This window comes from Anas acuta, chromosome 10 (genome assembly GCF_963932015.1).
Source record: "Anas acuta chromosome 10, bAnaAcu1.1, whole genome shotgun sequence".
NCBI classification, from domain to species: domain Eukaryota; kingdom Metazoa; phylum Chordata; class Aves; order Anseriformes; family Anatidae; genus Anas; species Anas acuta.
In genome coordinates this window covers 1,466,846-1,493,834 of record NC_088988.1, presented here as the reverse complement: position 1 = coordinate 1,493,834, position 26,989 = coordinate 1,466,846, and the positions used below count along the sequence as shown (strand labels likewise).

At 52.5% G+C, this 26,989-nt stretch overlaps 1 protein-coding gene across 2 annotated transcripts in view; it reads right to left on the bottom strand.

Annotated features, from left to right (window-relative positions):
• Positions 1 to 26,989, bottom strand: part of ANKRD11 (ankyrin repeat domain containing 11) — a 111,684-nt gene that overhangs the window by 71,279 nt on the left and 13,416 nt on the right. For both annotated transcript variants that reach the window (XM_068693843.1, XM_068693844.1), the window contains exon 2: positions 19,762 to 19,841. The gene's annotated coding sequence lies outside the window, so the exon portion shown is untranslated. The remainder of the gene's footprint in view (positions 1 to 19,761; positions 19,842 to 26,989) is intronic.

Genomic DNA, 26,989 nt, shown 5'->3' with positions numbered 1-26,989 from the left:
GGAAGATGCTGCAAGGTACTGCTTGATGGATCAGGGTGGCTCCGGGCACCACGTACTAACATCACTCAGGGTCACCACGGGGGCTCCGAGGAGGCTGCAGCACGAGGACGAGTCCCCTGGCTGGGCTGCAGCTCTGAGCACTCGAGGCGAGGAGATTTTGCACAGAAACAATTGACATTTGGAAAAGTTTAAATATCAGAATTGACTCCTCTGTAAAACCCAAAAATAATCCATACGTAGCGCATGACGTACCCCTGGCATTTCTGCAGCTTGAATCAATCTCCAGTTAGGAAGCGCCCCCCTGAATCCCTGCTTGATCTTAAAGACAGCTTGACTCCAACTCGGGGAGGACCCCCAGCCCCAGCATTTCGGTTGGGTTAATACATCCCATCCCAAGATCTTTGGTTTATCTTCCTTTCCACCCAATGCTTAAGCACTTTTTTAATTTCTCAAACTTTAATCATCACGTATATGCATTATCAGCTATGTTTGTTTCATCCCTGGTACGAGAGCACCAGGAGTTAGACTCCAAAGCAACACAGCCTCTACGCTGCCCAATTTTTTTACACAGATCTTAAGCCCTACCATCATTTATCATCCTAATGGCAGTGTAGGATATATAGCACAATAAAAATTAAAAAGAAAGATGACTGGTGAAGTCAAACATTTGCTTTCTGAAGGAACACCAGCCCTAAGAACAATCATTGTTTTATGGACTCCGAGCTGTTCTTCGCTGTGCTGCTGTGTTACCCTCCTAATACGCATCTGCTAAGGAAGAAACATTCTGCTTCTAATTACAAAAAAAGGCTTTCAAAAAAGATGGGTTTTCAAGTTAAATATTTAATTTATTTGAAAAGAAATGTTTCTAGAGGTGCCTCAAGTAAGAAATTGTTTAACATGTGTTTTACAGCCTTTCCAAACTCTTTTTATGGTCCTGGAGCCTGTCCACATTTGTGGAAAAAATGTAATGTTTCAGCTTCAATTTGTCTACTATTTCAGTGGGATGTTTTGAAGCGCTTTAGGAAAGAACACAGCCATCCTTTGGGTCATTTCTTTCAGTTAGCAATTGAAGGAAACCAAGCTTCTGCTGTTCAAAGGGGACCTTCGAATGGCCAAATGTTAACTTTCTCCAGGCGCTGCTCTTGGCCCCGCTGACTTCCACCAGGTTTGGTTCTTGGTGGCGGTGGCACCGGTGACACCGGGCCCGTGGTGGGGACGAGGGCAGCTGCCAGGAGGTGACGGTGCCCAGGGACAAGCCCTGCTCCAGCCTCCTACCTCAACTCCACGCTGCTTTTAGAATAACTCAGCGTGGCTCCAGCCTCTTTCCCCACTGAGGTCAGGCTGAGCAACTGGAAGAGACAAACACTTAAAAAATACTTAAAGTAGCAGAAAAAACTGGGGGGCCAGCTGGGCAGCCTCTGCGCCACCGAGGGTCCCCAGCGTGCCACCAACCAGCCGAAGGACTTAACAACTGTCTGCCAAAAAAACCCAGGGGCTGCGCAGGGAGATTTTGGGGATCAGGGGTGTGCATGAAGGTGGGGGCTGTGCTGGAGCCCCCCACCTCGCTCCAGGGCTCCTCACGGGCACCATCCCAGCAGCTGGGGAGGGTCGGGCTCAGCACCAGCTGGAAGCAAAGCGGGGCTGAAGCTTCTCGTGCTACCAAAACAGGATTTGGCACCCACGGGTGGCTCTGGTTCTGCAGCACGGCGCTGCCCAACCACACACAGCTCTCTGCTGGTGATGCTCAAATCAAAGAGCAGCCCACAGCCAGCGAGGCAGGAGAAAAAAGTGCCTAATCTTCATTAAAAGATAAGCTCTTAATAGCCTGTGTCCGCTCCTCCGATTCCTGTTACAGCTTTGTGCTCCCTACAGAAAGCCCCAGATGGCCGGGATGTTCTCGTGTCACGGGCAAGAAAGGTAAAATTTGGGGCAAAGATTCCTAAAGTTTGGGGCAGGATTCACAGGGGGTTGTTTTGTGTGTGTGTTTATGAGACAGACTGATAAACACGATTCACAGAGAAAGGAACAGAGGGAATTAGAGACTGTCAGCAAGTGCCTGCGCTGAACACAGCCTGAAGGATGGGCACAACGCCGGGGAGAGGCTGAACACGGCTGCCCTGGACAGGCACAGCGCATCGTTCCCCCAGACCCACGTGCATTTTGAGCCCGGTTTCCCAAGGATCAGGGCTCGGGCAGGGAGGATCCGCGGCCACCTCGAGGCTCCCTGCGCCGAGCAGCCCGAGGCCGAGCCCCGCGCCGTGAGGCTGCTCTGGTTTATTTTTAATAACTCCATATCGCTTCCTCGGGGAACTGTAAAAGCTGAAGTGCTCTCTGCGCGAAACCCTGAAAGCAAGAAATCACAGCACATAGCAAAGAGCTCGAGTAACTTGTCACTCTGCGCTATAAGAGAGCGGATGGGAGAAGGAGAAAGTGAGGAAAAAAAAATCAAGGAAAATAAAAAGCAACAGAGAAATGGGCCAGCAGAGTCCCTGGGCCAGAAGCCGCGCTGCCGGGTGCCCTCTGAGGGTCACAGGCGGGCTGAGATGAAGCATTGTGTAACGTGGCTGTGCTCAAAGGCAGGGAAACACTATTTAAAGACAGGAACAGGACAGGGAGGGAAACGTGAGCTGAGGCAGGAGGCTGCCCTTGGAGAGGCAGGGCCGGGGGACAAGGGCACCCACCACCCTGCGAGTTCCTCTGCACTAATTAATTGCTCATTTATGACCAGCCGATGAGAACAGGTGTAGAAAACATTCTGAGGAAGTGCAGTGCCTGAAAACAGGGGCCCGAAAAGCTTCACCTGTGAGCTCCTACGAAGCACGATGAAGGCTGCCCCAGGTACATCAGCAGTTGGGCGTTTGGTTACTGCCAGGAAGGAAACCCAACGTGCTGCAAGAAGCTGTGATGCCCCACGTGTGTGTCAGGCCCCGAACTCTGGCTCGTCACTCCAAAACCCACTTGTAAGTATTTTAGTAAGCAGAGAAACCCACCCAGCACCACAGCAGCTCCGCTCTCACCCTCCCCTACCCAGCCTTGGACTTCCAGCTCTGGCTGGCAGGTCCTGCAGACAGACTTCCATCTCAAACCGACTGCTGAAGTGAAATCCTCTATTTCCCTTCTTCCTTTCCCCCTGACCATGCCTTTCCCAAACCCTTACACATCATCTCTCAGGGTCCGAGCATGGCTTGGTTCTCAAATGCGCCAACTGGAGAGAAAGAAAAGAGCAAAACACCCTCACAACCACTGCCCACATGTTTGTCAGCCACCTCTCCGCCACAGCTGGGAGCATCAGAGATGCTCTCCCTGCCCCGATCCCTCCATGGGTCTCAGAACCATCCCCACGGGTGGTGGGACAGACCCCTCGGGGTGCTGAGCCACCCCACACGCTGCCCTGCTCCCACGGGCACCTCCGCACACCGCGGCACTGGGCGCAACCACCCGCCTGCCTGCCAGCACTGCCTCCGACCAACCGGGCCATGAATGGGACTTTCAGCCTGACCTACATTTCTCCTGCCACTGCCACCGTGCTCACGGGAAACTGAAATGAAAAAAAAAAGTTAAATGCCAAGTCACAGGCAAAATATCAGCAGGCAAGACAAGGAAGAACAGAAGCCATCTTCTAACCCAGAAGAGCCTGGGATGCAGTTAGCACTGATACAGGGTTTCTTAAAAAAAAGAAATCCAGAATCTTCTGTGGGAAGGAAATGCCATATTAATTAGCTCAATAAAAAGATGAAAACCTAATTGTCTCCAGCTTGGGAGGGGAAGGGGGACAGCACTGGAACACGGCTTCAGCAGCACTCCTGGCGAGGAGCTGATAGAGAACTTGGCCTTGGCAGAAAGCAAGGCAGTTACCCAGCCACCGTATCAGCGCCTGCCTTGGTGTCTGCCTGCAAATAAACCCAAATCTGGGGAACCCCCACAGCCACCCCATGGCCAGGAGCCCCGAGGTGCCTCTATCTGCTGCCAGCAGCCTCTGGCACTGCTCTGCAGCCGGCCCTAGGCAGAGCCCACACACACCCCTGAAGGCTCCTGCGCTCCTCTGCTTTGCCACTTCCAGCAGCCCTAAAAAAATACTTGGAAAGAGAACCCAAAACATAAGGCAGGGCACATCCTGTTTTCCTAAAGCTAGACAGCCTCTACGTGTTATAAAAGTGATCTGCCAGCCAGAGAGCCAACGCCAAGACAGGGGCAGTGCCCGCAGTGGAGGGAAGGTGCTCTCAGAGGGCTCAGAATTAGGGTTTCGGAGCACGCTGCTCCTCTTAACCCAACAGAAGGGAACCGAGTTTAGCGACTTATTTAGGGTTTCGTTTGCTAATTTGCCAAAACGAGGAGAAGTCTTCCTCTGCTCTTCAGCATCCCCCTCGGAAAGCTCCTGCCAACATGCGGCGCCGCTGCCAACAGCTCAACCCGACGCGACCCAAAGTCCTCCCTCCTGCGCCACCGCGGGTTTTCTGCTGCAGGAAGACAGCTGAGGAGGGGTTTGGTGCACGCCTGACACCACATTTCTGTGAAAACGAACCCAGCAACAACACAAGATACACCAGGTGATAAGCGGGGCTTCAACCAGCCGAGGCTCAGCTAACCGAGTTGCCCCGTGATTCAAGCCTGAAAGAATTTGCACACGCGCTGCAAAAACCAAAGCAGATTAAACGCTTAAGAAGTAAGGTAGCCTATTTTCCTCCTTCCCCTCAACACAGCTAAAAATGCTACTTTAAAATGACTGTTCTCAGTTTTAGCACTGATGATAGCTAGGTCACAAGCCAGCCTTGGAAAGTTTTACTCAGCAGCAGCTTTAGAAACCATAAATTATCTTTAGACTAAGTTTACGTGCTCCCCTCCTCTCCAGAGCATGGCTGCCAACGGCGTTTCTCAGGGTTTCTCTTTAAACAGCACCAAAACTTCCCCAAATTGAGGCCGAAGCCTCGCCTTGTAGCGGCAGGGACTCAACACACCGAACTTTGGGTTTACTTGTGTCGAGAGAAGCAGCAGCAGCAGCGTGTGGCTTGTCCCAGCACGGGGCTGAGCCGCAGCCCTGCCACGCACACGGTGCTGCCTGCGGGGGAGCACGGGCATCTCCACCGTCACCTGTGAGCTGAGCTTCTGCTGAGATGGAAAAATCGAGCACGAATCAGGCACAGCAGGGACAGGTTCTGCGTGCAGACCGAGCTTGGAAAGCATCAGATGAACACGACTGCTTCTGAAAACTTCTGAACCATTCCTACAAGTCTAGAGCAACAAAACAAGAAGTCATCAAGTGTTTTGTTCCTGAAGGCTCTCTCCTTCCCTGTGGGTCTTTCATAGACTTGGCAGCAAACTTTAGTCCCTAAGGATTTCAGTTCCAGAGCCGGGACTAACACCAGCAGCCTTGCTCACCCCGCACCACCTGGGTCCACACCACGATGGGTTCACAGCCCAAAACACAGCCCTAAGGCAGGCCCACGGCTCTGCGCCCTGCTGTGCACAACGTGGACAGCTCTGTGTGGGTCGCGAGGGTGAGCAGCAGGACAAGTACCACAAAAAAATTGAAGTTTTTTGGTTCTTCCTTTTACCCACAGCTTTTGCGTACTTACACAGAAGGAAGCAGGAGGCGAATTTGGGACAGCCCTGACACAAGGACAGCGATAATTCACGCAGTGATTCCAACACAAGGACAGCGATCTCACGCAGCCATTTCCAACACAAAGCATCCAATTTCCATCAGGACAAACCTACCTGGCCCAGCCACATCCCCAGCACGGGCGGTAGCGCCGTGCACAAGCTTACCTGGCTCTGACAGGCTCTCAAGCACAGCCACGGCTGGGGACAGCGGCAGCGAGGAGCCAGCTGCTCCCCCAGTAGCTGTCATGCTTGGGCTGAAGTGAGAACATCTGCCGCTTCCCTCTGAAAGCCGCTGCTCACATCAGGAAATCCTGCATCTGAACCCAGCAGCTCCCCATCCCCAGGGCCACGAGGCAGCAGCGCGGAGCCGCAGCCCGCTGCAAGGAGCGACGGGCACGGGGGTGCTGCAGGAGCACCCCGAGGGACTCAGCTGCCCCACGGTAACCCCCGGGCAGGGACCGAGGCCTCTGGGGTGCCCCAAGTGGGCACAGACCCCCAAAAGGTGCCGGGCTGTGCTCAGAAACTGATGCAAGGTACAGCAAAATAGACGGGGAGTAGATGAGAAACCCCTGCCGGGAGCCAGGGCGAGTGCCAAACGGTGACAAAAGAGATTGGCACTTGCAGAGGTGTTACCACCACGAAACACCTGAAAAAAGGGAGTTTTCCAAAAGTTCTCTGGAGTTATTCACAGTCATGCACGGAGGATGATCCGACCGCGCTGAGCAGCAGGCAGACTTCTGCCCAGGTACGTTTAAGAGCAAAGGGCAACAGCCCCTTCCCGCGCCATGCTACTGCTAGGCAAAACTTTAAAGGTAAACCTAGAGACAATTCCATAGGTCATTTCCACACTCATTAAGATGCAAGAGTTAATTTCCAGAACGTTCCAGAAGTTCCTCTAACTGCTCTCCTCCGTGTGTCCATAGCGCCTTTGACACAGCAGAGGCCCCTCAACTTCTGAGCTCCAACAAATCCCCTTCAGGCAGGGATTTCAACAAACACTAAGTAGGATCTGTAAACTTCATTATCAAAGGAGAATGCCTTAAAAAAAAAAAAAAAAAAGAAAAAAAAGGCGAACAACTTCGAGCATTCTTTCTGCCCATTGTGAGAAAATTCGCAAGCCTTTGGCCACATACCGCATTTCCATTTTCTTGCATGCTCTTTCATATCTGGCTTTGACTCGGGATCTGTCCACACATTCCAGCAATAAATGACACTAACTGGAGCCATTCTTTAAAATATCTGTCAGATATAATTCTTCCACTGTTTCGATTCTCACTGGCTTGCCCCACGGTGCTGGGATGAAGTCATAAATTACACGCCCCGCCACTCAAATCTCCCTGATTGTTTGGTAGAACCTCTCCACTAATAACCAGTGATCATCAGCCACCTCGTGGCTTAAGTGGTTTCCAATCATGAAAGATTTATCCACTGTGACTTCCAGTCAATCACAGACACCGAAATGGCTCTCAGGCACTCAGCTCGAGACCACAAGATGAGCAGACGGACTCCAGAGACTCGGGAAAGCAGCTCAGAGTGCTGACTCCAGACACCCAAAATCAGAGGGAAGCTGCCACAGCTGGGTCTAAGAACCACGTTTATCTCTGCGAGGAAGTCAAAAGCCCATGGCCAGAGAAGAAATTCAGCTCTAAAGCAACTTGCCTGGGTCACAGCGCGCACAGAGAGCCCAGGAGAGGAACAAAGCTGCCTTTGGGAGCAGGAACACGCTCCTCCTGCCTGCAGCACCAGGAGCATGGGTTCCCAAGGCACAGTCCTGCAGGGAAGGCCCTGATACCCTGTGAAAAATTAAGTTTAGAAAAAAAGGAGAGGCAACAGGTGCTGAGCACCAGGGCACTGAGGTCCAAGGTGCAGATACATCTGCACAAGCTAAAAACCAGCTGTGCTCGGGCTGGGTTCTGTGTTCCCCGTGCAGCTGAGGGTTTCGGGAGCAAGGCGTGGAAGCCTCCCTGTGGCATCGCACCCACGGCCTCCCGGCGGGCTGAAGTCACCAGGGAGCACCTGCTGATGATGTTGGGGACATGGAAAAAGCTCAATGAGCATGGCAAACCTGGGCACAAAAATGCCACCACAAAAAAGACCCGATGTCTTCACCGTGCTCCCTTGCTCGCATGCATCGAGCGGTCTCAAGCTCACTAAAACCCATCAGCTGATGTTCGAACAAGCACAGGAGGTGAGTGGGGTGGCTCAGATCGCAGCCACCAGGTTCCCACTGCCCTCGGTGTGCCCAGGAGGGGACACCAGAGCCAGGCGAGTCAGGACAGTGCCCACAGGTCCGTGGACACAGATGATTGAGGGCCAAGCGCGCCTGCACGGTGGAACAGGGCTACAGGGATCAGATGCTCCAGAAGGAAAACTAGAAGAGTAAGCACAATTTATTTTGCCACATTCTTAAAATGAAATAAGAAAACATTTAAACACTACAGCTTATTTAGATAATACACACTGGAAGACATCTTTTACTGCTGGCAGCTTGAAAGAAAAGAACATAATTACAATTCCAAGCATGAAATGAGCTCTCTTCCACACATGCCTGAACCAAGCCTAACTGTTCCACCAGCTGTAGGGAATCAAAGCAGGCAGAATTAAACAGAAAGGACCTAGAAGCAGCAGCTCTCGCTGCCTTTAACCCAGTAATTGCATGGCACCTGGATCCGGGAGGGCCGGGGGATTTAGCAGTTTCAGATGTGCAGCCGATGCGGGGCACGGAGCATTTGATCTCCCTGGAATGCCGGACCCCGAACAATGCATCTGTGTGCTGGCCCACCACACGCCCGGGTGTGGGCCCGCGGGATATATAAAAGCTAACATTATACTGCAATTGAGAAGAAAAAAGCCACAGCATGAGCCTGACTGTTGTTTAACGAAGAGAAAAACAATAGCAGCCTTGGTCTCGAGGATCTGCCAGAATGACCACTGGCCGCTTCCAGACACATTCCTTGTTCAGAGCTTCAGTGCTGCGTTGCCTCATCAGCTGCCTGAAGTCACGAAGGTGCAAAGAGGGCGACTAAACCCAAACCACGGGGACATCTGCAGCTCTGCCCTGCCCAAAAGGTTGTTAGAATGGTCCTAGCCCAGAGCTACTGGCCTCAAGTCCTTACAGAGAAAGCAGGTCCCGACTTTTCCCCATTTTGACGGGCATACACACACTCATCTCATGCTCCTCAGCAGTTTCACATCTGCTTTCTCCAAAGGGGGCAAGCCCCTGTGGTGCAGGACTGAAAAATGATGAAAAAACAGCCCCTGTGAAGCTGCTTCTCTCCTGTGCATGTGCTGAAGGCCCCCAGCCCTGCTGTGAGCAGAGCGCGGCCGCAGGCACCGCACGTGCGGGGACACCGCCGTGCCCCGGTCACCCGTGCAGGGGAACAAAGCTGGTCTGCCTGGGGAACGAAACTAAACAGCACACAGTCAGCACTGCGAGGCTAGGAGCTCGGTCCTGCATTTGCACAGATTCCCACAAGAACGTAATTCCTTTGAGATGAGTAGCTGAGAGCGCCGCTGTCTGTACTTCTGCCGGGGAATGCCCAACAGATGCGGACGTGACCATCGCTCCCCGGCTGCCTCGCATCTAACCCGCGAGCGAGCTTCCAGGGCGTGCAGAGGACACACAGCACGGAGGGGACGGGGCCATCACAGCCCCAAAGGACACCCCTCAGCCCTGGGATGGAGCCAGGGCTGAGCATGGCCCCGGAGAGGGGGAGCCCAGCCTGAAGGGGTGATGGATGCACACTCAGCTCCAGCGCCGGCGAGGCAGCGACCTTCCCGGCACAAGAGCTGTAAGGCCGCTGTTAGCAAAGCCTTAACGTGCCCAGGAAAAAGATCAAAGACAGTTCTCCTGGCCCAAAGCAGCAGACATTTCCCTTTTCAGCCTGTGTCCGCACGCATCTATTTCCATAAACACGCCTGCTGCGGAAACAAAAGCAGAAGCACGAGCACAGCCCCGCAGAGCGCTGCCACCGAGCCCCCGGTGCTGCTGCGTTGGGGTTATTTCACCCCAAAAGCATTTCACAGGCTGCAAGCGGCTCACATCCATCCCCTTACGGGACACCAACACCATCAGAGGCGTGCATCAGCAGCCAGCACCAGAGGTGCAGCAGCTCAGAGCTCACACGTATGGCACTGATACGGTCTCCAAATTTCAGCCCTGCCCTCGCAGCAACGTGTGCGGAGCGGTGCCTTCGGCTCCGAGCCCTGCGAGGGCACGAGCAGGCGCAGGGAAGGCAGGGGGTAACCTGGTCTGCACCCGGGCTTTTGGGCAAAAAGCAGAGCAGCTGGTGTGAAGTTCACTTCCCTGTCCTTGCAGCCGAATTCAAATACAACGTTTACGTTTTGGTGGTTGCAATTGCTGCAGTTTTAGCTATCGCAGAGAACTTCACATGTGAAGTTTAAACACAGGATTTTCTACAATAAGCTAAAAATACGGAAAACCGACAAGAATAAGAGTTAGGGACATTCTATATTAAACTTTGGGGTGTGTATGTATAGATCTATCAACATGTCTATTGACTTCTTCTGCTTTAAATCATCTCCGTGCACATGGATCTTTCCTTCCCCGTTTTTCAACCCCGGGAGAATTACCGTTTATTTCCAGACAGGAACTCCTGCCAACATTCTGGAGGGCTGAAGTCCAAACCACACATAGTTCAACAACAGCAGAGTTTAACAAAAAGTAAAACTATAGCTTTTTTTTTTTTTTTAATTATACCTTGTGAAAGTATGGCTGAGTAGGAGGAAAAAAAAAGTCAAAAGTCATCAATTAATCCCTGAGTAATAAAGCAGGTTTATAGCACAGCCGAATATATATTCTGCCCAGTTTATCTGATTTATCACCATCCTTTAATGTCTACATTCAAGGTGGCTCTGCAGAAAAGCATACGCTGCTCTGCAATTCTAATTAATTTCTGGACTCTCAGCTGCTTCAGTCGATGTTTACAGGCAAGGGCTTCATAACTAGGCCAATGCATGGAGGTGAAGCCTTCAATTCCCATTCACCTGGCAGAAAGCACCCAAATTGAGTCCCTTTCCCAGGGATCCCCAAAATTTTAAACAGGAAAAAAAATCCAACTTTGAGCCCTCTTCCAACACCTTTTAATTACAGCCTGCACGGGACCGTGGCCTGAGCACCAACCGGGCTTCCTCCCAAGCTCCAGAGCCGTTTATGGTCAGCACCAGAAACGCAGATTTTTAAAATAAAAACTTCTGTATCAAGGGGGCAAAGCCACAACAAGCCATGGCAGAAAAGGAACTGGATGTGCAAACGGTGACTGCAGGCACTCGAGGGTGTCTGTCAGACCTCTCCAGTTTTCACCTTGAACGCTGAAGCCGTGAGCACTTATGGTTTTAACAAAAATCTATGACTTCTCTGCCCAGTACACTCTGTCCTCCTCATTTTTATCCGAGAGTTGATCCAAAGACATTTAACGAGGGCTACACAAAAATAGCCCGGTGTTTTCCTCATTCCTCTGAGCTACTGTAAATTAAACATGGATGCAGGAACTCGTTCTGCGGAGAAGGGAGAGCTCTACATGGGGGACAATGCACCTGTGTGGGGTTTGTTGTTGTTTTAGGGGAATATTCACTGAGCAGGGCATTCCCTGCACTGACACCAGCCTCAAGCCAGCGCCGTGGCCCTCTGCAAGGAGCCAGAATTTTTGCGGCCACGCTGGGAGCGGGCAGCTTGTGTGAGAGCAGCAAGAGCTCCCTCTCCTCGTAGTTTGAGCCTGGATATTTCTTTGCTTAGCACCAGCAAACACCGAGCAGGTCGGCAGCAGCACCTCGGAGGTACCCAAACACGTGGAAGCCACCAGCAGCAGGCGACCAGGCGGGCAGCTGAGCGCCCTGCCGGCTATTTCGGCGTGCGCACGCCCAGCGAGCCGAGCTTGCTGTTCACATGATTTGCTTACTAAATTTTGCCCCAGTGCCCAGGGGCATTTGGGCACGCAAGGTTGGGAAACGCCGGCGCTGCAGCCAAGGCACGCACGTTGCACAGCTCCTCGCAAACACGTCACTGGAATTCCAGGCTGCTATTATGCACAACCCATTGCTCTAGTTATCTGTCCCGAAGATCTAATTAATCCTCTTGCTCATCACAGCCTAAGCTCACGCAGGAGTGTCTCAGAGCTTGGTGCGGTTTCGCAAGTATGAAAAATAGATTAAACAGCTCCGAGGACTGCTGTGGGAGGGGAGGTGTCAGCCCGCATTCCTCTCACCCCGGCAGACACCGAGTGCCACGCGGGACTCGGATGCAAACCTCTCTTGGTCCCCGTCCCACATTCCTTCCAGACCACGGGAATAAGCCCCAGTAACAGATATTTCACCGCGACTCTCAATGCAGATGCCCTTGAAGCAGCCGTTTAAAGCCGTGTGTGTGCGCCGAGCTGCCCGCGAGCGCCTGGTGCCGTGTTTTTGAAGCCTCCCTACCTTCAGCAGACCACGGGGTCAAGGGCAGGAGGACGGGTACTGAACCTTTAACCAAACCAAAGGGCACACCGCTGTTTTTTTTTCCCCAGCATAAGCAAAATAAGCAGCATTCACGTCCAGGTCCTCCTCACATCACAGCACTGGGAACCCAAGAAGCTGGAGAAGAAAGGGAATCGCAGAGCGCAGAACCGCGCTGCCTGCAGAGCTGCCGCTGCCTCCCCGCTACCAGCTCCCTTAGACAGAGATCTCCCTTTAAGCAGCCTAAAAGCACCATCAAAAATTGGAGGAAAAAAAAGAAAAACCTCAGGACTGGCCAGCTGCTGGGGCCAGGTGCAGTTCTAGCTGCTGCCAGGAAGACGACGCAGGATTTCTTCATCATATCTTTGTTTTCGTGATTTTATTTGGTCCGATTATTTACTACCTGTTGTCATTTGGTTCTCTGGTTCCTCATAACTCTCATACGGCGTTAAATTTGTGTCACGCTGCTAATTAATATCATCTACAACACATCACCGACCGGCTTACTGTCAGCCTCTGAGGCTGGTTGCTCAAGCTAACTCGGGAGCAGCAGAGTCGGTTCCCTCACAGTTGCCCAACAGCAAGGGAAGCCTCCATGAGAAATCTCGCAGCTCCGAGCTCCAAAGCAAAGCTCTCCACCGAATGTTTTTCCACTAACTTAAAATAAATTTCTGTGAGTATTTATTTCCTACATTATCTCCAAGCAAAATGTGCGTTTCTATCGCAGCACTTAACTCCAATTAAGAAAAAGTTGAGAGGCTTCCTGCACAAAACAAATACAGGATATTGGCAAGACTACAAGAATGAGGTAGAAACTACTGAAGACAACAAAATAATTTTCTTCTGACTAGGTGACACAGAAAGGAAGTCCAGCTCTTACAGGACTCCAGCAGCAAGGCTGGGACCTACAGAGAGTAAGCAGAGCCCTTCCACACCGACCTGTGCACCCTGATACCACCAAACCCCGAGAAGTCACGTTAATGGGTACGGACCAAAACGAAGGAAGCCATCCCACCACATCCACCCTGCAGACCTCCAAGGAGGAGGTCCCGAGCTTTTCCAAGCCAGCAGCCTGGTGTCAGCACTCAGCCAAGCGCTGGAGCTGCTGTTCTGGCCGAGCACTGCTCATGTGCTAATGCCAGAACACCGTGGGTACACGTCCCCGTGCGTCCTCATACGGTGAGAGCCCATGCACAGGCATCGTGCTGAAGCTCCAGAGGCAGCTCCTGCTCCTGCAGAGCAGTTGGGATGGCTGCTGAGCAGAGGGTACAGGGCTGGGGAACTGCACGGCAGCTGGCCAAAGCCCTCAGACAGAGGCCCTGCTGTTTGGGCAGGCAGCAGCAGGAGCGCGCTGAACGCCAGCGATGCAGGAGGGCAGAGGGGAAAAGCCCTGAGGAGCACCTGTCCTCAGGCTGAGAAGTCCTCTGGGATTAAACACGGTGTCACCCACCGGCCGTGGGACAGCGCTGAAGACAACCCCAGAGAGTAGGGCCTCGTGTCCCAAACACCATCGTGTGGCTATTTGATGTCAGCCTGCTCCGACTGACCCTGGAAGCAAAGCCCCAGCCGTGGACACGGGGTGCAGCACACGGCCAGCTGCCCGAGACCCCTTCCCCTGACCCCGTCCTCCAGGATGGCAGCAGCCCCGGCACGCCGCTGTCCCCATGACCTCGTTGCCAGACACCAAAGTTACAAATCCAGCCCACGTGAGTTATTAATTCACTTTGACAAAAAAAATAAGGGAACACGAAAAGCCATCACCAGTTTTCCTTGCAAACAACGTTCATTTGCAGTGGCAATTTCCTAAAATAAGTCGTAGGCATGCCGACCGTCTCCTCGCTCTCGGGAGCGGTTACCCCAGCGAGGTGAAGTTGCACAAGAACATTCCTGTTTGATACGGGAGACCCACGCAGCGACTTAATCCGAAATAGCTAATGTGCTCTGAAGTAACCTCAAATATCGGGACCCATTTGAATTTAAATTCCAAATACATTTAGATGAGAGATTAAAGAATGCAGGTTTGCCTTTCCAGCACTGGAGACGCCGTTTTTCTGTGCTCCCTCATCGCAAGGGACAAACGAGGGAGAGGATTTGAGGATTTACACCCCAGCTCCTCCGAAACACAAAGAACATGAGTGATTCTTGCAGCGACTTGGCGGCAGGAACAGATGGCTACAGGCAATGGTATTGACAACTCCACAGGCTCCCACCCCCAAAGGTGAGCTGCTGAAGTCTGCTGCAAACTCCAGACTTGAAGCTGCTCCAGCCGAAATGTCCACTCTGGGGAGAGCAGAGCTCCAGCCGGTGCCATGAGGCTTCCAAACCCACCCAGCTTCACTTGTGCCCCCTTGTGCTGCTGCTGCTCCCTGTGGCTGCTGCCCCATGAGGTCCCCGGGTCGGGTGCCTGCCCACCCAGACAACGCCACCTCCAAGGACAGGAGGGACCCCAGCGAGATGCCCCCAGCCCCTGCTCCCAGCCACCTCCACACCTGGAAGGCACCAGCCCAGCCAGGCTGAGCCCAAGCTCAAAGCAGCAATCGCAGCCTTCGCTTGCCAGATGATCTCAGCAAAGCTTTCTTGGAGAGGTCCAAGCTGCCCAAATACAGGGATAACACGCGGAGCTGGAAAAGCCGTCGGAATACCTGAGATCTCCAGCATCTAATTAAGCTAGCAATGAATTAGGCTGAGCCTGCAGGTTTCAGCCCCTGTTGTCCCATTCTTCTACAATTGGAGCTTCATCAAGAATTTAACCATGGAACAGAACTAATGACGTTGCTTACAACAACAGCAATCCCCCCCCTTTTACGAGCAGGCAGGGGCGGAGGGGCTGCACCTGCTTGTTACCCCCCACACCCAGCTGAAGCCCCTCGCACACGAGGCTCCCACCAGTCCCCACCACGGCACGAGGACCACCAGCATTTCGGGGGCACGGCCGCTCTGCTCAACGTGCCCGAGTCCCTCAGCACGCACACAACACCAACACGTAACCCAGAACGCCAAGAATTTACAGAACGGAGGGGTCTGAATGGCAAATCCACCCGGGAAACAACTGAAGTATTATTTCGAAGAACGAAAGATGAAGGAAGGCAAACACCCCGAGCCATTATTCATTCAAGAAATCCAAGAGGGAGCCCGGCCTTATCAGCCGGCCCTTGGTCTGTGGGCTCCTTAGGGGAGGAACAGATTGCGCACCTCTCGCTGCCAAACGCATCATCTGCACTTCATCACGGCGTGATGGATATCTGCTGCAAACAAGCGACTCCAGCCTGGTGTAATGCTGCTGTTCCACTCCAGAGCCCCGCAGCTCACGCCCAGAGCCTCACCTCGCAGGGCACCGACCACAACGGTGCTCCTCAACGTGCGCCGGGGCTACACCAGGCGAGAAGCAGAGGCGGCAGCTGCAGTGCAGGAGGCTCCTTGGAGAGCTCCTGCTTTTGGAAGGGTTGTGCCAAGGACCATCGCTTGTAGCACGACGATGCAAGTGGGGACCGGCAGCTTTGCGTGCTGAGAACCTCCCCAAAATCCTGCCGCCATGCGTCACCAGGCCCATGCACCTGGCAGGAGCTTTCCTGCGTGGAAGAAGCAGTCTCATTTCTGGAGGTAACGATGAGTGCACCCTCCCTATTAGAAGCTCACTGTAATGAACGTGCTCCTGAACACAGCTGTGATCCCTAAGGGTAGAGCACATCAGCTGATAAAGTTACTAAATCCTAACTTAAAAGTATACTTCTTTTTTTTTTAATGAGGATTATCACGGTCAGAGCGCAGCCCCTTCATGAAAATAAAATTATTCAAAACCAAGTAGAGTCAAAAAAACTATTTTCATTCTTTAAGTATTTACTGCAAAGGCTTTGTCCAGCTCAAAACAGAACACGAGGAAGAAAGCAGCGTTGTCTTTGGTTGTGGGTTGCTCTTGCTAGAGCCTCCTTCTGTGTCACAGCCCGCACAGACCTGAACTGCGCCCGAAGAACAAGTCGAGCACCGCGTTTCTCACAGACGCTCCTGCTTGGTTCAAACCTGATCATTAAAGATGCTCAGCTACGCACGCGTGCCAGGCGAGCTTATTAGCAGTGGAAAGGTTACCGAGAGGGAATTAATGCAAGTGCTCCGCTCACCAACATCTGACACGCGAGAGAGGAGCCTCCCTACCTACACTGCTCCGAAAAGGTGCGCTCAAATTGAGGGCACGTAGGTGGCAGCTGCCAAAAATGGCATGTGAGTAACGTTCGCAATTTAACAAATCCTGATAAAACACAGGGAACTGTAACAGCAGCAATTCAAACACTCAAATCAAATGCTTGTGCTGAGATCACATCTGAAAATGCAGCTTTTTCATTGGGGCAGGGAAGGATTTCAAAGCTGCTTCCTGCAGGTCTCAGCAGCGTTGTGTGTCCAGATGCCCACGTCCCTGTGACCCATGAAAAAACCTCGGCTCACAGAAAGCCACCTCAGCTTATGACAAAGACAGGACTCCAAACACTGAGCTTGAATTCGACTCCTGTGCATATCTCATCACTGTGCTGGCCATTATTGGGTGCAGGAAGGGCCGGGGGCTACAGAAGCCCACCCACCCCAGGCAGAGAGGTCAGCGTACGGGAGCTCTCGGGTCCCCCAGAACTGGGAACTGTTCATCATCAAGTTGAGTTTTTTATTTATGTTTTGAAGCAGTTAAATAAAGTCACATTCCAGCTAAACAACGCTGCCATTATTGTAGCATCTGACTTTCAGAGGACAATTCAATTCTGGAAGCATGTACTGTAATTGCTTTTCCACTACCGGCCTCGGCTCTACAATTGTATCCTTCTCGGGAGGTCAGAACAAGGCAAGGCTCCAGCTCTGAAAAGCAATTCTGTTTAGCAGCACTACCTTATTCATCCTTTTAATCGCACACCTACGTATTCATTACCAACTCTGTGAAATGCCAGCGCCAGAACCGCCACCAGAAGCCCCTGCGATGTCTCTGCAGCAGCCTTGACCCTGTGCTGCCCCAGTGAAGGCAGAGCGCGAACGGCTCCAGCTGCCAGCTCCTGCGTGGGGACCGAGCCCCCGAGGTCTCCTGGCGTAACGCAGCGGGTCCTTGCTGTAAACAGGCAGCCAGGAGCTGACGTGGGGAACCTCGCTTGCTCCAAGCATAGGAGTTCAGCAGGAAGCGCTCTGCCTTCTTGTTGGGGCTCCGATATTTCGGCTCCGTGACGCCGGCACCTCAGGCACCCAACCCAGCTCCCTTCCTCCATCTCGACAGGCTCTATCACCACAGGACGCTGAGGAAACCGAGCAGAGAACCGAAGGTACCGGGTTTGCAGCAACTCCTGCGTTTTGCAATACGGAGCCGTCCACCACGATGGAGAAATCTCAGACTTTCATCACACTTCCTGCGGTGGAAGAGGCCCCCTGCCCCTCCCCAGCGGCAGCACGCTGGGTTTGCTCTCCGACTGCCCCACGCAATCCCTGCAAACCTCTGGATATCTGAGCAGAGCACCTCGGTGATCAGGTTAAGAGCACAACACCACAACAGCCACGGGAGCAGAGGGGAGCCCACCCAACGCCCTCGGCAGCACACGCTGGGGCACACGGTGCTTTAAGCAGGGTAAAAGCAAAACCACCTTGTAAAATTTGCTTTTGTGCCCCCTGCATTTCCATCCACAGGTGTCCCCCTGGGAGCCTCAGGGACAGAAGCCAAGCACATGGCACAAGCTCTCCTCGGGAGGCAGCAGCAGGTTATGGACTCAGAGCTCAGCACGCCAGCCCCACCATCTCCCTCGTCCCAGAAGCTCAGGTCAAGAGCAGCGCGGCGAGACCCCGACCAACACATGTTTTAGGCAATGCAATCGTCTGCCTTTGCAGAGCAGCAGATAGAAGCTTGTTTTATTGTAAAAGGTCACTCAACCGTGATCTCCCAGGGCTCAGGAACCCGCACAGCAGCATCGTTCTTTGTTCCAGAAGTGGGAGAAACACCCGAGCTCGAACAACGCTCCCATTCTGCGCCGCGCGACAGCACGTCGCGACACATCGCCAGCCTTCCTCCACCGGGCTTCTCCAGCCACAGCTTCTGCAGGACCCACAAGCAACAGAGCACGGCTTTATGCCAGCAAAGCACAAACCACGCAGCGAGCAGGGGCTGAAGGTGGAGAAAGGCTCATGTGGCACACTCGTCTCGAGGGCAGCCACCACACGGACACGGTGTAGGACTCCAGGCTCCCAGTAAGAACCCAGAAGCTGCTGGTGGCCAAGCAGCAGGTCGGTGATGCCAACAGAAGGGCCGAGAAGCACAGCCCAGCCCTCTCATCCATCAGGGCAAGTCGTTTAGTCCGTATTTAGTAAATTTAAATGAAAGTTACAGTAATTAACATGATCCTGTTGGAAAAGGATGGTTTGCGCCCCATAACCAAAACACCACTTGGGCCAAAACTTGGACCAAAAACTCTTTGCACTAAACTCTGAAATACAACGGGTAATAAGCCACCAGTGCTGGGATTCAGCTGCGTTTTCCAGGGAACTGCAGAGCACTCATTAAAGTAAGAGCGAGCACACGCTGCAGCACCGGGTCCCACACCCGATGCCCTTTAATTACTGCGCAGCAGCAGGGGACAGCCACGGTGCCTCGGCTGTTTGGTTTCACCATGAAACACTTCTACCACTGCTGATATTCACCAAGGGATGCTAAAATAATGTCTTGTCCCTATCTGAATATCTCAGGATTATTATAGATAAACTAAATACAGTGTTTTTTCCTCAAAACCCAGGACAAAAGAAGCCTACAGCTTGTGAAGCCACCTGATGGAGCAGACCTGGACGCCTCCACCAGCCTGTAGCATCGTACAGACTGCACCACCAGTAGCCCCATCACAGTGGGGGGACACACAAGCACCCAAAGCACCAGGGCAGAAGCTCAGAGCCTTCTCCACCCACCACGCTTAGGACACGCACAGTAAACCTTTCCAGGGAGCCCCACACCACAAGCCAGGGTGCAGGAGAGCAGGATCCAGCCCCACACCGCCAACGCAAGGACCAGAAGCAGCGCTTCCACCAGCTCGGAGGACAGCACCAAGCCCTCATCCCCTCACAGCACTCAGGCCAAACCCACAAGTTTTCCCCAAATTCCAGTCAGGGATAACCTACTCCTTCTCTGTCTGCTAATGCCACCAAAAAGTGGGATCCTAACCTTGACCAAAAGGTGTAGCCTCAGCACATCTGGAGGCTTCCCTGCCCGAAATGAAACAAACACCACCTGATTCGAGTATACTAATCGTGAGGAGACCAGCATTGTTCAACTGGCATCTTTAACAGCTTTCTTTGAAACACATTTTGACCACAAAGAGAAAAAGTGGATGTGATAGACCACAAGCAGGAGGACATCCACACCGAGCAGCCCCAGCAGTGCCGAGCCCCGCGGGCTGCCGCACAGCCCAGCGCTGGGCTCGCCCCTGCAGGAAAGGAGCTCCTGCCTTCACTGCACCCAAAGGGAGATGTGCTACGCTCCAAATGACACACACGAAAGGGTATCTAAGGGTATCTTACAACTAAGAGCATTTCATAAAATAATCCTGGTTAGCAGTACACATAAGTTACTCCATGGAAGCTGCAATATTTTGCTTCAAATCACAGAAAACACAAATTACAGACAATTTAAAAAAACATCAGCACGGACTGAAGCACTTATTAAGTAATAAAAGAGAAAAGTTAGACAGAAGCAAGGCAAATATTTACCGATTCCATAGTTGAAAGCTGTTGCTAGCAGGACATATATTAAAATCCAACAGAGGTGTGTCCCAAAAACGCTGTACAATCTGAAAAACAGAGGAATTATTTCGTTAAAAAATTAAAAAACACAATTTAATTTCATTCAAAAAACAATCACGCTACATTTGAGTACCCAAAGGCCGCTCAGTACAAATCCCTCATCTAATCCAGAAGTAATCTGACAACAAGTCTGCATGAACAGAAGGAAAACAACCGCGGAAAGCTGCTGAGAGCACCAGCCCCGTCCCGCAGCTGCAGCCACCCCTCGGATCACACACGGCAGCTCCATGCTCCCGAGGTTTCCGCAGCAGCCCGGGGGCCTCGTGGGGCCAAGCAGGGCCGGTCCCCACGCCGTGGGGGTGCTGGGAGCCGTGGGGCCAGCAGGACCTGCCCTGCATGCACTGGTGCTGATTCACCTCCTGGGCAGCTTCCACGGGCTGCAGCCGCCTCTCGGAGCACACCTTTGGATCCTGCCTGCGAGGGGCAGTTAATCTGTTACAAGCTGAACCTTCTCCTTCAGCTTTTTTGAACAGCTCTTGCTCGCTGCCCCCCTGAAGGATGTTTTTGCAGGGAGAAATGCCCGCTGTGGGCACTGAGGGTTGGCAGCAGGGGGACGGGAGGGCTGGGGCAAAGCCCCGCGTGCAGCACGCCTCGTCCCCAACTTCTGCTCCCACCTCGGTCCGCAGCAGCCAGCATGCTCCGAGGGAAAAACACAGAGCTTCAGAGAGCACTGGGTGTGTAACAGCGCTGTCAGGGCTCCTGCTACGCTTCCACAGAGCTCAGGAAGGAACTTGGAGGAGGCAGGGGGCCGGCAGCACGCTGCAGGCTCCAACTGCTAGGGTCTGCCTCGGACAAGCAGAGCCCGAAGCCTGGGCTCTGGGCCTTCCTCCCCCAGGTTGTGCCACTCAACCCAGGCAGGGTAAAGGCTTCGGCACCAACTGCACAAGCTGCCCTCTGCCAAAATCACCCATCCCACCCCATCGCATCGCCAGGTCTCCGCGCCACGCCGACGGACACACGACTGAGCCGCCGCTCCGGCCAGCAGTGGAAAACCCGGAGTCTTTCCAAATTACCTTTCCTTCTAAAAGGAGAACTTCCAACAAGCAATTTTATGTAAGACATAATATCAAGTTACAAATTGGGTACTACAAAGTACAAAGTGTGCTCTTTTCAATAAAAAAGCAAGGCAAAGCACCGCGTTTACTCCTTCGCTCCCATTCCCGCTGCCCCTTGTGAAGGGCAGAGGGCCCCAGCCCGCGCAGCCCACCCACCCCATACCAGGGAACACTCAGAGAAAGGAAATCCTGCAGCAGGTGAAGTGTTTCAGACAAGCCACAAGGACACACATGACAATCTTTGATGCTTTTCTGCCAGGAAAGCCCTGGAGATGAAGGAAGATGCAGCTCCCTCACACTTTTGCCAAGGAAAGCGACTTGTGGGGCACCAATGGGGTCCCCAGCTTGGCTTTCTTTGCACAATGACAACACGTGCCCAGCACCTTCTCCAGCACAATTATCACACTTTCTGTACTCTTGTCCATAAAAAAAGTCACAGCTCTAGGCAGAGCTCTCCACTGGAACAGGTACAGAAGATAAACCACCAAGCGAAGAAAAATGAAGCTCAACCTCCAGCTGCATTATCTGGAAGATCAGCAGTGGGGTTTGCTGGTGGGTAAGGACTAATTGTGAACAAAAGGCTCCAGGAATCCTGTCCCACGGCACGCCAATAGTTTTGAAGGTCTATTTACACCTGCTGCCCAGCCTACAGTGATTTTGCTCATTACATAACTGACACAAAACATACATTAGTACTGTAACATGGAGCCAGTGACCGCATCCAAGCCAAGTAGCTTGTGCAATTAAGGGTATTTTATTTTTTTAATGAAGTCGTCCAAGGCTTCAAGCTACATGCCATGAGGTGCTGCAGACACTCCATGGGACAGTGCCCCACTTGCAGATGGATCAGGGGCAGTTCCCATTTATGAGCAACCTGTACTTCTGAAAGCCTAAATCACAATTCATGATTTGCCCGTCCGACTTCACAGCCTTGGAGTGATGAAGATGCATCCCCAAAAAAATAACACCAGGGCACTTGCTCTTGCTCCTGCGAGCTCACCACGCGGCTGGGGCACTCGTGTGCATGCTGAGCCAGCTGCACAAGACCTTTCCACCACGCAACACGGCCAACATTACATCTCCCTTCGTGCTGAAGTGCTGGTACAAGCACTGAGTGGCTGAGTGTGCCGCGAGACCAGATTCTAGCTCAAAACCAGCCGAGCCTTTCAAGGCCTGTGATGCTCTGAGATTAGCACGCAGTAATTTGGCACCTGGGTAAGAGCCAGGGCCATTAGAAACTCAGGGTGGTGGGGCCTCCCCCCAGCTCCTGCTCTTTACCACTGCCCGTGCTGTCCTCAGCAGTTTCCCCGTGATTAGTTATCGATCACCGCTGCGCTCCCAGGCAGATCAGTAACTTCACCCACAGCACCACTTCTGCTGGCAGTCACTGAAAAAACTGGGGATCCAGTAATTCAGACTTCTTTAATAAAAGGTTATCTTGTGTCTGTACAGAAGATAAGTCGGTGTTTGAAGTTGACAAGCCCCGTGTAATCACAAGATGTGAACCCAAAGGGACCAAACACTTGGAGTACGCGGAGCTGCTGGCCTCCGAGCAGCACCAGCAGGGCCACGAACGCTGGAAGAATGAAAGTACATCCCCTCCGTACTGATGCAGTCACTTAAAGGATCGCTGTTCAATTTTAATCACTTTTCATAGGTTTATAAGCCCAGTTATTCCTGAACGTGATCAACAACGCAGGAAGGTTCTCCTTGCAATCCCCGTGCTGCAGGCAGTGAGAGCCGCATCCCAAAGCCTCCTCTCAAACAAACGAGGCCGACCCGGCAAGCAAGCAGGTCTGTTTCTCCTTATTAGCACTTCTTTGAAGCAAAGAGGTGCGTTTTGCTTTGAAAGCAGACCTGCATTAATTCAGGCTCCGTGGTGATCCAGAACTAAGCAGCGTGGCGGGATATCGGCATTAGGTTCGGATCCTGGCTTACACCAACTTGTGAATGAAGAAATCCCCGGAGAGTAGGAGAGCCCTGCTCCACGGCTCGCAGCTGCCTCCCGCAACATAATTTACGGAAAAGACAGAATTTCAATGAGGGATCTCTCCGAGGGCTTCACTGAGAAGATACACCGGGGAATACACACGACACCGATGCGGCTGTGCTCTGAGATAAGCTCCGGTACCTGAGCTGGAGAGCACGAGGAGGAGCACGTCCAACAGCTCAGCCTCCCAAGGACCGTGACCAGTCCAAAAACGCACGCTCTATGGGCAGGCAGAGAACAACTCAGCCAGGCCCAGCCTTACGCAGCACCCCGCCTGCAAACACCCGTCCTCCTCACCGCTAGGGATGAGGAGGATTCGCTTTCAGAAGTTATAAAGGCACCCTACAACTCGGCAACCTGCGAGCAGGCAGCACCAAGACCCCAAACGGGTCCCAGGAACACCCGCAGCCACCTCCTGCAGCGGGGCCGTGCTCCTGCCTGGTTGTGGCAGATGAGCCCAAGAAGGGAGCTCTGGATGGAGCACCACGTGCTGAGGAAGGAGCCTCTCGTGGTCTCCCTGCTCTGTCCAGAGCTCACGCTGAGGGTCCCGCTGCTCCCGCAGACCTCCAGGCCCAGCAGAGCACGGCCAGGGCACTGCCAGCCCCTTGGCAGTGCTCAGAGCAGGGCAGGAGCCGATCCCAAAGAACTGGCAGGAGTCAGAGATAAACGCCATGCCCTCAACCCAACTGCCCGTGCACTATCAGTGGCTCGCAGACGAACCACCCCGAGGCAGGCTGAGCACCCCAGCGTACCCACAGGGTTCCCAGGGCCGTGCACGCTGCCTTCCAGTGCGACCCGCGCGGCAGCGAGCCTTTCGGCAGGCACCCAGCGATGCTCACGCAGCAGCGATTACTCAAGTGGAAAAGCAAAGCAGAGAGCATTCCACCAGCGCTTTTGTTTTTCAGAAAAAGAAAACACCCTTCAGTATGCTCAAGTGTGACAAAACGGGAAGAGCTCCAGCGTTAAGCAATCGAGTTGCGTTTTACTTTCAGAAGCTAAGCAGACGATGTACTCCTGGGCTCCAAGTTCCTCTATTTTGCCCTGCAGATAAGCACGCTACATCTGCATTGCTCAAAACCCTGCCACCTTTGCCATCTGATAAAAACACAAAATAAGTTGATGTTGTCCTCAAGAGCAAAACAAGCTACCTACGTGTGGGCTGAGGAGCCTAAGGCTCAATTTATCCCATTAAAAAAAAAAAAAAAAGCATGAAGGGAAAGATGCGGTTCCTGAATCACGGCCTGTGGAACCAAGTTGTCCTTTAAGCATTTTAACTGGAAGTCTGATAGGGACAATGCCGTCCCCAAGAAATTGAGGGCTGACACCAGTCTAAATTCAGGAAGCACCGAGTTATTTACAGGCCTGCAATGGAAGGAAAAAACTCAGGATTTGGGGTATCAAATAACCAGTTTTGATGTGTTTCGGGTACTCCTCAAGACCTGGGTGTTTTCAGCTCATTCAACTGCACTACTCCCAGTATTTACGTGCTGGTACAGCATGAGTGAGCTTCCAGCACCAAATATTCCGGGGTGACCCCAAGGAGTGCCTGAGCACCACTGCTGCCTGCTTTATAAATACCGCGAGCACCACGCTTATAAGGAGAACGTGCCCAGGCGTCTGTGTACGGTACATTTCTGTGTTCCCTTTTATAGAAATAAGACTTGGGAGGTTTGAATAAAAATTCTGCAATTCATTTCAGTAGGTCAAAAGATAGTGCAGAAGCGTTTCAATTTTGGGTTGAAATTGCATTAAACTAAAAAACTCATTATCAGCAAAAGGCTCCCCTAACACCTCACTGGCGTTAACCCTTGCAACCACCACAGGAGCAGAGCAACAAGCTCTGGAGTTACCTGAAATTTCAATTTTATTATGAAGAAACAAGACAACCAGTGTGAGACACCTGAATCCCCTACCCCTATGGGGGAACTGCTAACCCCTCAGGTTACATAACCACCCCCCGGTTCCTCCTGGAAAGATCTGTGCAAGCAGCCTGAGAGGTATTTGGCAGAGTTAAAAAAAAAAAAAAAAAAAGTTAACTCTAAGTAACTCTTTTTTTCTTGGAGTGATGTGGCAGAAGAGCAGAGCAAGCCTGAACAGTTTCCACTGGACCAGGTTTTTCAGTTCTGTGCACACAATTAAGAGCTCTGGAAACACACAAGCTCGTTCTCTCATCTCTCCTCCTTCACCCTTACCACCCTTCTGTGGCTTCTCTGATGAGTGGAAAGTATTAAGTCAAAATACAGCTCCTGCAATTTCCTTAACCAACCTTGGGCCGAAGCTCAAGGCTCCGGCTTGCCCTTCTGTACCAGCAAGCAGAGACAAGACTCGTTCCGCCGGGCTAGAGGACACGCCGCTTTCCATGCTGTGATTTCGTCTGCACAAGCGAAAAACAAACTCTGCTAGTCATAAAAGCACCGTAAAGATCATCCAGTGCCCTCAGCAAGTGCACGAAGGAGCCTTAACGCCACTCTCCTTGGCACAGCTCTAGCTTCCAGCGAGTGATGGCGAGGAGGAGGCTGGGTGCTGGCACTGCAGCAGCCTCCCAAGCTGCAGACATCCCAGTAGAATAACCCCAGTGCTTCCCCAAAACCCCCCAGACCCTCATTGTTTTTTTTTAGAGCTCCAATTTCAACTTCATAACCTGGTTGAGTTTCTTCCAAAGGATGCGCAACCGGGTTCGTTTCTTTACTAAAGGGCTGAGCCTGCTCCAGTGCCATGTGCTGGAGCTCTGAGGGACCTTCACTTCTTAGCAGCAAGCAGAGAAATGAGCACACACGCTACGCTTGTGAGCAAGCCCTTCTGGGGAAAAAAAACACACCCAGCACTATCACATGCTTGTGTCTAACCCGGACTGGTCAGCTACCCAGAGAGAACTCAACGCCGAACCCTCCGGAGCTTCCAGCTGGTTATTTCCACATGCAGCACGCTGTTAACTCCTCAGCCCTTGGAGAGAGGCACGGGATGCACCACGGCGAGCCTTCTCAAAGCAGAACTGCTCTGCGATTATTTTTAGTTTGCACGAAAACGAAGAGAAGAAATTGCAACTCCCGTGCCCTACACACTTGCCGAGCCCCATCTGAAGGGTAAGTTTCCAAGCCAATTATTCTGCAGTCAGGTAATCACCAGGCTGGTATAAATAGCACTTTTTTTTTTTAAAGCTTAAGCACAGCTGCATACATGTGGGCAGGTAAAGCGAAGGGCATAATCTAGCCGAAAAGCAAACACTGTAAAAAGCATTTCACAGGAAGAGACTTTCAGGTCAACGCAGACACCGGCAAAAACCAAGTTCAAGTAAAAGGCAGGAGGCAAAGCCAACAAACGCTCTTCTTGGGCACACAAACAAGAAAAAAGAAGGAAAAAACAGCGCTACTACAGTCAGCAGCATGAGCAATAATACTCCCAGATGCTGACAAATTAGAAAGGTTTATGGGAAAACTGAAGAATTAATCTAGCACTAGGAAACAGCATGTAGCAGGAGGCTGCAGAAATTCAGCCCGTACCAAAGAGCGGCCAGCAGATTACTCAACCCCTGTCCACGAGTACCTACAACAGCGTTGCAACAGCTTCATCTGGCAAACAAGCCCTGGTGCCAGCTCCTCCAGCTGACGTCTGTCAGGGCCCTGGGAGCCCTACCCACCGCGTGCGGACAGCGATAGCCCCGTGACAGGGGAGCTGCTGCCACCCAAAATGTAAGCGGCAGAATAAACGCGCCGACAGCCAGCAGGAGGGACGCTCAAAGGAGAGTTTTGAAGCTGAAGAGGAGCACTGCCGCACGCACACAGCTCACCGTGCTGAAGGAAGCCAAACAAAAAGCTCTGGGGAGCTTTGCCTTGCCCTAGTTAAGCTCCACGACGCCGGCCTCCAACAACGCAATGAAGACAAGCGCGTTCCGTGCAATTAAACCGGCAATTTGAAGTTAGATCACCGCTGGGTCACACTTCAGGGGCATTCTCCTCTCATTCCTCTTGGACATGAGAGTGTTTGTCCTGCCTCTCACACACCTCACCTCCTTCCTGAGCTCTCCCAGGAGCCCTCCACTGACCCACTCCACTCCCATTCCCGCTGGAAGTCCTAAGCGAAGGACAAGGCT